The sequence below is a fragment of the Notechis scutatus genome, chromosome 2, assembly GCF_049901735.1.
Source record: "Notechis scutatus isolate UNSWTSFEM ecotype Mainland chromosome 2, rNotScu1.2, whole genome shotgun sequence".
NCBI classification, from domain to species: Eukaryota; Metazoa; Chordata; class Lepidosauria; order Squamata; family Elapidae; genus Notechis; species Notechis scutatus.
In genome coordinates, this window is record NC_142010.1 from 242,771,075 (window position 1) to 242,784,986 (window position 13,912).

The following is a 13,912-nucleotide window of genomic DNA, read 5'->3' on the forward strand; positions in this document are numbered from 1 at the left end:
CATATACACATATATACAATAAGTTTGTGTAAATATAAACTCAGACTGGATTACATCTGGACTACTTTGTACTCTGCTTTACCAAGCTCTGGTTAGGTTGTGAAGCACTGGGTAGTTTCTGTACCCTCCTATTATACAGGCCTGACTCAGACATTTTTCCCTTATTTGAATTATAACAAGATTTATTGCTACATATCATTGTCTTGTCATGATCTTTTCCTTGTGAAACAGGAGGTTAATTGTTTCCAAAATTGCAACACATGGGCGTAAAATCCCATAAAACAGAGCTTTATGAATGATTGTGAGGTTTTCTCAATTAGATTGAATATATCAAATATTTATACTTTTCCTTAACTTTAACTGTGTTTTTACATTTTGCTGCTTAGAGTTGACTATAATTGAAGAGACATACAGATCTAAGTAATTTGCCTAAAGCCTGCAATTGAGTTAATTAATGAACTTCAGATGTTCCTGGATTTTTCTTTATGATCTTGGTTCTGTAAGTCCTACAAATGGAATGGAGTGGAGTGGAGAGAAAAGGAAAAGAAAAGAAAAGAAAAGAAAAGAAAAGAAAAGAAAAGAAAAGAAAAGAAAAGAAAAGCTTTTCTATTCTTGAGAGAGTTGGAAAACTTACAACTGCATCCTCAAATTCTGCAAACTTTGGAATTCAAATTAAATTTGTGTATACGAATGTTCACTACACCAACATAGATTAAACTGAATTTTGAAATTTGGCTCACAAATTTAAAAAATTTATTGGAAGACCTATGGATTTCTCCTGCCCCTCTATTCCACCCACCCATCCCAATAAAATCAAAGATTGGTTCAGCAACATTCACTTAGAAGAGAAGAGCACCACCTACAGAATTAGGGAATACTCTTTCTGATTCTGGAGTTTTTCTTGGAGAGCTTTCATGCAGGGAGTCAATTAGCCTCACCCTTTATCATTTAAGATGTCTAGTGAGGTCATTGTCTGATCTTGTGGCTACAGTCTAGATAGGAAGACTCAATATTTAATTATGGTGTGCAGTTAAATGCTAATTGGAAAATAAACCTCTTTAAATATCATAAAGTTAGCCTAATATCTATAGAGCTCCATTTTTGTTCAAGGCTTATCCATACATATGATATATTAAAGATCAGTGTGCCTGTGCAAGTCAAACTTATTTCTCTCACTCCATGATAATACAATTGCACAAGTATTTAGTCTTCATACTTCCCTTAACAGCAGTTGTTTAAATGTAGTTCACACCTTTATATGTTCAGTTCATGGAAGGGAAATTAACCTTGTGCTTGCTTCATAGTTTCTGTTTTAAATTTGGTGCTAGCCTACTGCTGTGTTAGAATGGTTTTTTCTTCATTCTTATTGGCTGGGGGTCTTGGTCTGTGTTTATTGGTCTTGGAGTTTGCTGTGTTCTGCTTGATTGGTGTTTCTAATATCTTCTGTCTGTTTTGTAGCATTTTTTTTTTGTCTTGATTGGCTGGCAACATTGTGTTTCTTGTATTGGAGGCTTTTAGTGCAGCTTGACTTTGAGTAAACAGACGGCTATCATTTATTAGGAAGCTAGGTTTCATCTGGATGCCTGGTTGGGGTGTGTTTGAGCTGGAGGTATCAGGGGGGAGTCTGTTTGTGCCCAGGTGTTTGCTTGGCTTGTGGTGTGGAGATTTTGTTTGTTTGTGAGTGCAGGCTTCCAGATAATTGAAAGTCTGGTGTACTCATCTCTTCTATTCATGCTTTCAGGTCTTTTTTCAATCTCTATGGCTTCTCTGATAATTCTGTAGCTGGGGTTTTCTATAGTGGCTAGGGTTTTGGTGCCATTGAAGTTGATGCTATGACCTGTGGCTTTCATGTGTTGGACTGGTGAGGAAGTGTGTTCCAGCTTTTTTACTGAATTTTTGTGTTCATCCAGGCGGGTACTTATTCTTCTATTGGTCTGTCTGATGTATGTGGCAGGGCATGATGTGCAGGGGACTTCATATATGCCTTGGTTTTCCAGGTCAATTTTATCTTTTGGGGTTTCTAAGGATGGCTGCTATTTTTCTGTCTGTTTTGAAGGCAGTCTTGATGTGATGCCTGTGTAGTATCTTACTGATTTTGTCTGTAGTACCTCTTATGTAGGGCAGGACAGCTGTTCCATAGGGCTGTTCATCTTCTAGGTCTCCATTATGTCTCAGTGTGTTTTTGTGGATCAGGACTGTGATTTTGCTTTTGTGGAAGCCATTGGCTGTCAGTACTTTAGTCAGGGTGCATAGTTCAGTCTTTATGTGTGCTTGTCTGCCAGATGTTTGGTTCTGGCAATTAGTGTTTTGGCCACAGAGTTTATCTGTGCTGGGTGGTGGTGGGATTGGGCGTTGAGGTAGCGGTTGCTGTGTGTTTTCTTCTGGTATATGGTGTGTCCTAGTGTGCCATCTGTTTTTTTGTAGATTAGTACATCTAGGAATGGTAGTTGTTTGTTTGTTTCCATTTCCATGGTGAATTTGATTTTTGGGTGTGTGCTGTTTAGGTGTGTTAGGAAATTGTTTAGGTTTTCTTTTCCATGGGGCCAAATAACAAATGTGTCATCAATGTATCTTAGCCATAGTTTGGGTTTGTGGGTTGGCTAGGGCTCTAGATTCAAATTCTTCCATGAACAGATTTGCAATGATGGGTGACAGTGGTGATCCCATAGGGGCTCCTTCAATTTGCTTGTATCTTTGTCCTTTGTATATGAAATATGTGTTGATTAAGCAGTGTTCTGCTAGTTCCATAGGGTGTTTAGCTGGTTGGTATTTATTTGTGATGATTTCTAGGGTTTCTTTTATCAGGACTTGAGTGAATAGTGAAACCACGTCAAAACTTACAAGCAGATCTTTTTGTTCCACGTGTAGATCTTTGATCATTTCTAAGAGGTGGTATGAGTTTTGTACATGTGAAGCTGCTGCTTCAGCATGGGGCTGTAGCTGCTTTGCTAGGTATTTGGCTAGGTTTTGTAGTGGTGCTCCTCGGAGCTGACTATGGGTCTGAGAGGTATGCCTTCTTTGTGGAATTTGGGGAATTCTTTTGACCATGGCCTGTGTATTTTTCCACTGAGTGTACAAACAAATATATACTAAAAATTAGGAAAGTAAGAAGAAATTATTACATCCATATTTTAGATATCTATACTATTTCTATATTCTAAACTTGTAAAAGAGCATGGAATACATACAAATGCTGAAATCCAGCTTTTTAAGAATTGTGCATCACAATTTGCAATTCAAAAACTAGACACACAATTTCTCACATTTAAGCCTTGATGAGCTCAGATCTCATTATGGAAATTTTGTTTTATACATAATGCATAAACTAATATAGAAACAGACTAAAAAGAGCTTGCAGTTAGCAAAATAAGAAACGGAGCAAAAACTGAAGTGACAGATAACCTCAAATAGAAAATATGTTTTATATTTAATGATTCCAGGATTTCTTTAAGAATTTTGGCCCAAATCCAGATTAAGTTTGGAAAAGTTTAGATAAGGGTTTTTTCTTCTTCAGTAGCTGCAATAGGAACTGAACTACCAGCATTTTTGACTGTATTCCACCACCAATTATAGAATAATAGAAATGAGAGATGGAAAAATATATTAGATCATGCAGTCCATGTCTTTTGTCAATGGATACTTGCTTTCCAGAGCCTGTCTGGTTTTAAAAATTCTGTTAAATCAGTCTCCATAATTTCTCTATGGGAATAGCTCCACATAATAATAAATCTTCCTGTTAAAATCTTCCATATTTCATCATTCTTCATCAATTATAACCTTTTTGACACTGAACCACTAAAATTGAAAACACTTAGCAGAATTGAATTTTCACAGAAAGAAATAGTCCCAACAGGAGATAATGCCACAACAATACATGAAATACTATGGCTACCTTGCAAACACAGCACTCTTTATAGACAACTTCAGACCAGAGGTACTATTAAGCAGGTTCTGACCAGTTCTGGAGAACCGGTAGTGGAAATTTTGAGTAGTTTGGAGAACCGGTAGCAGAAATTTTGATTACTTCTGAATACCACCTCTGACTGGCCCTGCCCCCATCTATTCTCTGCCTCCCAGGTCCCAGCTGATTGGGCTGGGTCTTCTTTTGTTGCTTTGCACAGGAGAATGGAGCTGGAAAGCAGGTTGGTGGAGTGGGGAGGGAATGGACATTTTACAGCATCCTTCCCCTGTCATGCCCACCAAGCCACGCCCATAGAACCGGTAGTAAAAAAAATTGAGTCCCACCACTGCTTCAGATATAGCCTAATCCTTTGAAATCACTCCTTATGATCTTCTGACCAGTGGCAGCTAAAGTGACTCCAGGAGAAGTATAGAATTTGTTCAGGTTGGTGGTGGCATTTGGATATTTTGTGAGTATGTGGGCTCCCACGAAAAATGGCTGCCCTGGGGAAGGAATTAGGGTGTATAAAATCAAGGAGGGCATAGATGGATATTTAGAACTAGATTAGAAATTGCATTTGAGTAGAAGTTTTTGGAGGAACTCTTAAGAGTTTCATTCATAATATTCAGGCCCACATAAGAATTTGAGATCTATGAATACACATATCTGATTTACCAGAAATCACAAAGGTCCCCGCCATATTTTTTTACCCCCATCCCAGGGACCAGCCTCTCTTCCATCTACATATATTGTTATGAAAACCAAAAGAAGTAAAGCATTGTGTATGGGGGGGTTACGGGAGAAAGATACATGCTCTGAAGAATTACATTCCTAGTTATTACTTTGGAGTAGCACCCTGATTTGATACTTCAGGCGAATGACACCTCAAGTTAGCTGCTCAGAGTTGTTGGGAGTTGGGTGGCATATAAATCAAATCAATCAATCAATCGAGGATTCAGGATCAGCTGTTTACGGTCTTACACACATTTAAGCAATGATATATTCTACAGCAACTGGATTCTGACAATTTAACTTTTCCCAAGCCTGTATTTTGTTTCAGAGCATTTAATTCTTCTCACCCTTCCCAAACTTAATTTCTCTCACTCTTCCCAAACTTAATTTCTCTGACTCTTTCCAAGCTTAATGTTGAGGATTTTTTGTTCCCTGCAGGAAATTAGCAAGATTCTGCCAAATTTTGTTCATTAATCTTCCATTAATATCACTTCTTGAAAAAAGTTAATCTAACAAAGTTCTTTCAGTCTAGCAATTTTCTCCATCCGAGACAGGACAAGTGCTAGATTCTCAGTGAGATGCCAAATTATATCTTTTGTTCTTAAAAAATGAATTGGAGAAGATCAGCTAAATGACAGAGATGAATATATACAGCATCATATATTTAGTAGAAGAAATGGGGGAAAATTGAAGGTAGGGATAATGGGAAGGAAAGGAAGAGGTTTGAGACTGTTTTGGAAAATAATTTACTTCTTGAAGGAGGTGCAAGATTTTCTGTGAGGAATCTAAAAGTGTGGTGTTAAGAAGGAATAAAAATAGGCATATGTCTCCTTCTGTGATGTGATGAATCAATTACAAGAAGAAAAAGAAGAGGTATCCTGCTGCTCCAGAGTGAAGTTCATATTCACTACCTAAAATAGCCAATGAAGATTATGGGCTCAGGACAGGAGTACAATAGTACCCTTGGTTTGTTTTCCTTAGAAGCTGGAATCGAGAGACAAGCTGCTTCCCATACAGGAGGTAATATATAACCATCTCAACTAGGAGTGATTTATAACCTTATCCGCTCTGAATTTGTCTAATCCCCCTTTTAAAGCCATCCAAGTTGGCAGCTGCCACTACATTTTCTGTTGGCAAATTCCATAGTTTAAATATGAGCTGTACGAACGAATGCTTTCTTTTGTTTGCCCATTCATCTTCCCTGGATGATCAAAGGTTCTGATACTATAAGAATTTATTTATTTAAAAACCTCTCCCTACCCACATTCTCCATGCTGTCCATTATTCTATATATCTCAATCATTCATATACCTTTTAAAGTAGAAAACCCCCAGCATTGTACAGTAATGCCCCATCATAGGGAAGATACTCAAGTCATGGTTACTTGGTTGCTGTTCTCTCCATTTATCCAGTTGTGCAGTACCCTTTGAAGATAAGCCCAGTGCAATCCCCAGGCTCAAATCAAATTCTTGCTCTTGTAATAAGTCAGATAGTCAACATATGTGCCTGCAAGAGAGAAGCTGTATTAGCCTCCATGTAAACAAACATACAAACATAACAATAGAGCTCTCTTATTCAGGAGCTAAAATGTGCACTGGCATATTTGCAAAAACTTTGCTCCTGAAAAACTTTCTGAATGCTGAGCAAGTGCCTGCAGGAACTGGCATAATTTTTGTCAGCTGGAAGGCAGGAGCTTAGCTGAATATTTATATGATAAATGCTCCAAATGTCTGAACAGCTCAATATGAGTAGTGTGACTCAGAATTGTACAGCAGGCCTGAGTTCACACATTATCCTTGCTTAGACATGGTTGTAAAATAGGCTAGAATAACCACATGTTAGGACAAAAACAATGATTTATAGCCTGCCATGGTTGGGTTCATCTAAGATACAAAATCAAAGACAGGCAAAATGCATTGTATTTTAGAGCAGTGTTTTCCAAATTTGGCCATTTTAAGACTTGGCAACTTTAAGATGTGTGGACCTTCAGCATTCTGGCTGGGGAATTCTGGGAGATGAAGTCCACACGTCTTAAAATTGCCATTTTTTAAAAAAAAATACTGTCTTAGGGACCAGACAAATATTGCAAGGGCACTTCCCCTAGCTATATAGCATGCATGATTTGAGAAATAAGGTCTGGTACAGCAACCGATCACAGTTATCATCATGATGAAAAAGTACATTTTGGACCAGTCTTTGCACCTTGAAAAAATGGTGATACTGCTTATCACTGGTTAGAAGCTAGAGACTGTTTGGCATGGGAGGTTTGCTTTTAATAGAGGGGTGTCAAACTCAAGGCCCGGGGACCAGATCCAGCCCATGGGGTACTTAGATCTGGCCTGTGGGACCACCCTGGAAACAGCAAAGGACCAGCCTGTGATGCTTCTGCCAGCAAAAATGGACTCCTGAGCTCCATTTTCAGCTGCCAAAGGCTCCTGCAACCCTCTGCCAGCAAAAACAGAGCTTGGGAGGGCCCTCCTGAGCTCCATTTTCACTGGCAGAGGGTTGCAGGAGGCTGTGGCAGCTGAAAACCGAGCTTGGGAGCCCATTTTCACTGGCAGAGCACTCGGGCCACCACAGGCGCCCCTGGCATGAGTGATATCAAATTGGCCATGCCCACCCTGATCGCCCGAGGTCAAACAACCCTGATATGGCCCTCAATGAAATCGAGTTTGACACCCCTGCTTTAAGCACTGCTTTACTTGAAACTGAATCACAAATCAAGGGCATCCTTTTCATGATATGCATGATGGTACTACAGTAGGCAATGGGTTTGCTTGGCTGCTTTCTGGCTGATCTCTGATGTAAAATTTGTCTTCTGTATAGCAACCATGCATCAGAATGCTGCCACTCAAAATGCCATTCCTGTATCACCTGGAAGAAGACTGACTTGGAAGTGGTGGTGGCTTAGCATCCCTCTTAACTGTGTTCACAGTAGATCCAATGAAATCAATCAGCCTTAAAGAATTGGCTTCAAAGGATCTGCTTTAACCTTGAGTGGGTTTGGATATAGTACATATTTGTATTTGGAAAAATGGTTATCCCAACTTCCAAATATCTTTACTAAGTTGTTCTTTAATCTGGAATAGATTCTCCTATTTGTCTCTTAAAGTGTGTGTGTGTTTGTGCGTGCATTTGCATGCGTGTTGTGAAGTGAAAGGAATGCACAAACCAGTATGAACTAGTACAGCATATGACACAATTTTTGGCTTTTACTGCAATCATAATTGGATGAGCCTATGATCCACCCACAGGAATAACACAAATCCTTTAACAAGAGACTTTAGGATTGTGAACTTGGGCCAATTCAGAAATAAACTTCCTCTGTAAACACACCTTATCTCAGGAAGGGCAAACTTTGCTGCCCAGATTTCAATTAACTTTGTCAAGCTTTTGAGAAACACAGAGGTTTTCAGGCTTGATTCATCTTATGATGAAAGATAATTGCCTTCATAGTCTGACTTAGTGGAAAGATGGAAATATCCTTTGCCAGACAGGATTATATGGGTGAAAAACATGTATATGACATTTAGATTATTTCAGCTTTTCTATACATTTTTGCTATGTGGGTGTCTGTGAATGCTGCGTAAAATCCTCTATAAAGGTTGTTCTGCATTTGCCCATGAAAACTCAAACATTAGATCACAGGCTTTTGTTTATATAAACTTCAATTTATTCATCAAGCAGAAATGTAAAGGTTTTCAGACAGGCAGATGCTTGCCACTCTGCACATTTTGTTTAAAATGTTCTCCACGGCATCTCCTTTGACTCAAGTAACCTTGCAATTGTTGAAATCCTTTCAGTGAATGCTGAACAACGTTGCTTATACAAGAGTTAGCAGTTAAGTTAACCAGAGCAAAAATAGTACTGAATCCCAACAAGGTAACTAAACACCTGTCACTTAAGCTTAAAGAGGTGTAGTTTGAAATTATAGTCCTTGGGCTTTGGAGCTATCAATGCAGTTAATGATCTTGATATTAGACATATCAGGATGGAAAAATGAGTTTTATAAATAGTACTCAACTTAACAACCACAATTGGGGCCAGAATTTCCATTGCTAAGCAAGGCAGTTGTGAAATGAATTGTACCTTTATGACTTTTTTGCCATGGTTATTAAGTGAATCACTGCAGTTGTTAAGTAAATCCTATTGGTTATTAAGTGAATCTGACTTCTCCCACTGATTTTGCTTGTGGGAAGCCGGCTGGGAAGGTTGCAATGAAGATTACATGACTCCTGGATGCTGCAACTGTTGTAAAAATACATGCCAGTTACCAAGTGCCTGAACCTTGATCATATGACCGTGAGGACCAGTTGTAAATCACTTTTTTCAATGTTGCTGTAACTTGGAATAGACACTAAATGGAGGGTTGCAAGTCAAAGATAACCTGTATCATTTATTGGATAGTCATATAAATAATTTGATAGCAATAATGGATGACATTCGTGCAGCAATCTTGATCTATGTAGATTACTTTGTGGGAGAGTTAGGATAAGGCATCAGACCCCCATTTGTCAAGAAAAAAAGCATTGTTTAGAGACTCAGTCTGACTAAGAGTCCTTTCATTCATTGTCAAGCTTGTTTGAGCCTCAAGAGATGTTGTAGGCTTTGGAGATGACATGATTCTTCCCTGCAGAGCCTGGGCTATAGCTAAATGAGGTTGCTATCTTGCCTGTCAGTATACTATTTAATACTTTTGTTTTTTTTAAAAAAGTAGATAAAAATAAGGATAGGTAAGGCAGGGAGCCAAGCAGGCCCCAAAGGAAGTCTGTGGAGTTGTTAGTATATCACATCATTTACTTCTCACTTCTGCTAACATGGCTGTTCTATTTTCTCTAATCTATTCTGGAAAATGAGGAAAGTAAGTTCTCTGAAAGAAAAATGTCAGCATGATCATGAAAATATTTGTATCTATCCATTGGGTAAACTTGCCTTACCAACTTGAACCTATCAACAAATTCATTTCATTTATTCACTCCTAACTTTCCTATTACCATCCCTCCTTTATATGTTTTAGTTTTAGTGAATATTTGGAAACTGTCCTTAGCTGTCATAAATGTATGCTTTTGGTTTTAAGAGCCAGGACATGGAATAAAATATAATAATCCAAATAAGTCAGTGTTTGCTAGATAATAGAAACATCAAATTTGATTGCTACACACACCCACACAAACCACATTTCATCCATCAAGTCTATTATACAGATAGTCCTTGACTTATAACCACAGTTGAGCCCAAAATTTCTATTGTTAATTGAGGTAGTTGTTAAGTGAGTTTTACCCCATTTTATGACCTCGCTTGCTACAGTTGTTAAATGAATCATTGCACTAAGTTATTAACTTATTAAATAAATAGCACAGTTATTAAAGCAAATCCGTTTTATATTTTTTTTTACATTTTCAGGAAGTCTGAAAAGAGATAGCAAATATTTGATTGCCTTCAATTACTTCAGACCCTCATAGCTTCATCTTATGGAAGAAAATAAATTTGTGCCTTCAAGTCACTCTTGACACCTGACAAAACTTTGCATTTTCCTCAGCAAAAAGGAGCAAGTCTAAAATCCAATTATTTCTAAGATTCTTTTGGCTAAGTTGTTGCTATAATTTCAGCACAGAGGTTTTCTTTATTTTAATGTAAAAAATGTTTGCTGCTTTGAAAACCATTAATAGGAAAATCAAACCTATAGTATTTTAATAAGAGAATGCTATAAACATATACAATAGGTATTGATAAAGTAATTACTGCACAATTCTTATGAAAAGTGAGAGTTGGGCTGCCCTACATATAATCTGACACCAAGAAGTCAAGTTAAGCAGCTTGAAAAAAAAAAAAATCAAGAGGGAATTTTATTAAGAAAAGTGCATTAACATCCACAAAGAAAATTGAGAATTTTACATGACTGGCTGTTGACATAAGTCCTTCATCAGAATGAACAAATACACAGCAGGGATGTTTTTAAAAAGATCAGTACTATAACCTATACCTGTTTAAGCTCTGGTTCTAATCTAAATACTCTCATTTACTTTTTAAAATATATTTATTGGTTTAAAATATTTGCTTTCAGCATTCCCACAAAGAAGTTCCTATGCACACATCACTCTTTCAAACACACACTCACTTTGACGGGTCTATCTATCTACTTAAAAATCGTCCGAGTGGGTGAGATATTAACTTTAAGTGGGTTGCGCATAAATGAAATAATCTTTTGGTGAGGGATAGAATTTACCTTTAAAGATGTGGTGGTAAAAAAAAAATCTGCTTTTTTATTTTGATTTTTAAGAAGTAACTTTATTTAAAATATTTTTTTTAAGATATTGCTACCAGTTCATGCCATAGCTTGTCTGACTTCAGTCATTGGATACTGTTCATTTTTAAAATTGGGACCAAATTCCCTCTGGCATTCCTGTGGGGCAATCTGTCCCATACTAGAAAGGAATGCCCTTGAACGACTTCTAAAAGGCATGGATCATCCCATTTACAAATCCTTCAAAGTTCCACACAGGTGACTCCACACCTTTAGGACATTTTCATTCCCACTGAAAATGTTTGGGTCAGACATTTCCAGGTAAAAGGGAATAAAACTGAACACTTGATGAAGTCCATAAGCAGATTAATTTACCACAGGCAGCAAATTACCTCCATGCTATCTTCTAGGGAAGGCCTACTACAAACTGAGGTGGCAGCCAGGATCAACGCAGCGTGGGGCAAATGGAAGTCCGTCACGGGCGTCCTCTGTGACAAGAAGATGCCGATGCGCCTGAAGGCGAAAATCTATAACTCTGTGGTGCGCCCGTGGCCATATACGGCGCAGAGTGCTGGCCGGCGACCAAAGAAGTCGAAAGCAGACTCCAGACAATGGAGATGCGAATGCTCCGATGGTCGGTAGGCCTCACCCTACCGATCGCGTCAGGAATGAAGAAGTGCGCAGACGGTTCAACGTCGTGCCCATCCCCACGGTCATGAGGCAGTCCGGCTACGATGGTTCGGCCATGTGAGTCGCGCCAAGGAAGAATCCATCATCAAATCTGCGATGAAGGTGATTGTCAGAGGAGCGAGACCGCGTGGTAGACCTAAGCAACGCTGGATGGACACGATCAAGGCCGATCTAGAGATCGCGAAGGCAGACCCGACATACGTGGCAGACAGAGAGGCGTGGAAGCAGTACTCAAGGACATTAGCGGACCTCGCCAGAGCGCGAGACAAACGCTGAAGAAAAAGAAGAAGAAGAAGAAGCTATCTTCTAGGGCAGGGGTGTCAAACCAAGGCCGGGGGGGGGGCGGATCTGGCCCATGAGGTACTTAGATCTAGCCCATTGGGCCACCCTGGAAACAGCAGAGCCTGTGGTGGCTCTGCCAGTGAAAATGGAGCTCAGGAGGGCCGTATGTGGCCCTCACAAGCTCTGTTTTCGCTGGCAGAGGGTTGCAGGATGCCATTGCAGCCAAAAATTGAGGTCAGGAGGTCTGTTTTCACTAGCAGAGTGCTCGGGCCACCACAGGCACCCCCAACATGAGTGACATTGAGCTGGCCACACCCACCCTGGCCACAGCCCCTCCCCCAGCCCCCTGAGATCAAACACAACACTGATGCAGCCCTCAATGAAATTGAGTTTGACACCCCTGTTCTAGGGAAATGAATTGATAATGGTGCTCAGACAGATCAAATCCAAATGTTTTGTTTCCAACATGTTATAATTAGGTGTTGTCACAGCTGTATTTTTGTGTCAGGAAGTAATTTATTAGGTCTGATTTGGGTGTGGAGAGCTCAACATTCCTGCAGCAGTTGGATAGAATTCCAGCCATAAAACAATGCCAGTAATCCACTGTAATATAAGAATAGCAAATCTGATTGTTTGCTGATCAGTAACAGTACAATTTGTGTGCCTATATTTGGCTAGAATAATGGTACAGTATAGAATGCAATGTTAATATTTATTGTGGATAAAGACATGCCGAGTTTCTAAGGTTGCTTCAAATTGGTTTGTTGTGCACACACTCCAGTCCTGAAGATAATCCCTTGGAATGTGGTGAATGTGTGTTCAAACCAGGTCCAACTTATTTTACAATATCTGTCTTTATTCTAGTATATTTGATTAACACAGCAAAAGACCGGTATGAATTAAACAGCCTTTATTTCACCAAAAGAAAGAAAATGGAAATAAAAAAATTGAAGCATATTATAATTATAATTAAATAATTACAGCCTCAGAAATGTCCAGAAATGAACAATCTTCCTTTTAAAAATGCAAAAATCCTTCTCTGAAAGGTCTATTTTTGGCATGTAGAATTAAATTTAGATAATTCCTAGGGTTGCAAATTGCCCAAGCTCCTTGGAGATGAAATATCAATAGATTTATTTTTTGAAAATTACAAGACAGTGACCCATGTATTCTTCTTTAAACCTTTCTTAAGACAAAGTATGTTAAAGAAACAGAACTACAGAACTACAAAAAGATTAGAAATAGAATCCTTGTGATTGTCCATATAACTGTAAATGCTTGACCAGCAAATTTAATTGGCAGGTAAATCTCTTGATTGCTATCACCAATGTAATATTACAGGTTCAACTAAACACATACTTCATTTTAAATCAGATTTTATAAAAATATGATAGCAATAAAGATTATGTTATAATGTTATAAATGAATAATATTGTTTTCTCATTTCATTCCCTTTTTCTCATTCCTCTTTTCTATCCTATTTATGTACTTATGCTAGATAGATTTCCTGGTTTCTATCTCCTAGTTCTAAAGTCTGATATATGTATATCATTCATGTAGTTTAAATTAAATTTTGCTTTAAACTTGCTATAGTTTAACCCTTTTTATATCTCTAGTCATTCCCCTGAACTTGACCATTCAAGATCCCAGTTATCTGCATCGCTAATTGCAAGCTGCTGGTATGGCAGGTCTCTTTAAAAAAAATAGTGGGTTGTAGAGGCACAAGCATGTCTGATAGTTCACATCCTTTTTTCTTCAGTGTAGTCTATGCAAATTATAGTCATGATTTCTAAATTGGCATTATGCCTATCAATTAGCATGCAGACTTTAATGCAAATTATGTTTCTTCTTTTGGGCTGAGTTTTTCTTATAGCCAAGTTAGATCTTAGCAGTTTCCACAATCGAGATGCTATCTTAGTGCTATCTGAATCCAAGAGAGCAATTGCTTTTTAAAAACAAAAACTTGCCAAAAACAACAACAAAAGAATGGTAATACACATAACCATTTCATGAATTAAAGGTCTGCAGTCAGGAGACTGCACAAAATTTAATAAAGAATTCTA

General features: G+C 38.3%; 2 long non-coding RNA genes across 4 annotated transcripts in view; one reads left to right on the top strand and one right to left on the bottom strand.

Annotated features, from left to right (window-relative positions):
* The window catches only part of LOC148132578 (uncharacterized), a 147,407-nt gene that overhangs the window by 89,695 nt on the left and 43,800 nt on the right, over positions 1 to 13,912 (bottom strand). The window lies entirely within an intron of this gene.
* LOC148132579 (uncharacterized) overlaps positions 1 to 13,912 on the top strand; it is a 35,856-nt gene that overhangs the window by 1,112 nt on the left and 20,832 nt on the right. The window lies entirely within an intron of this gene.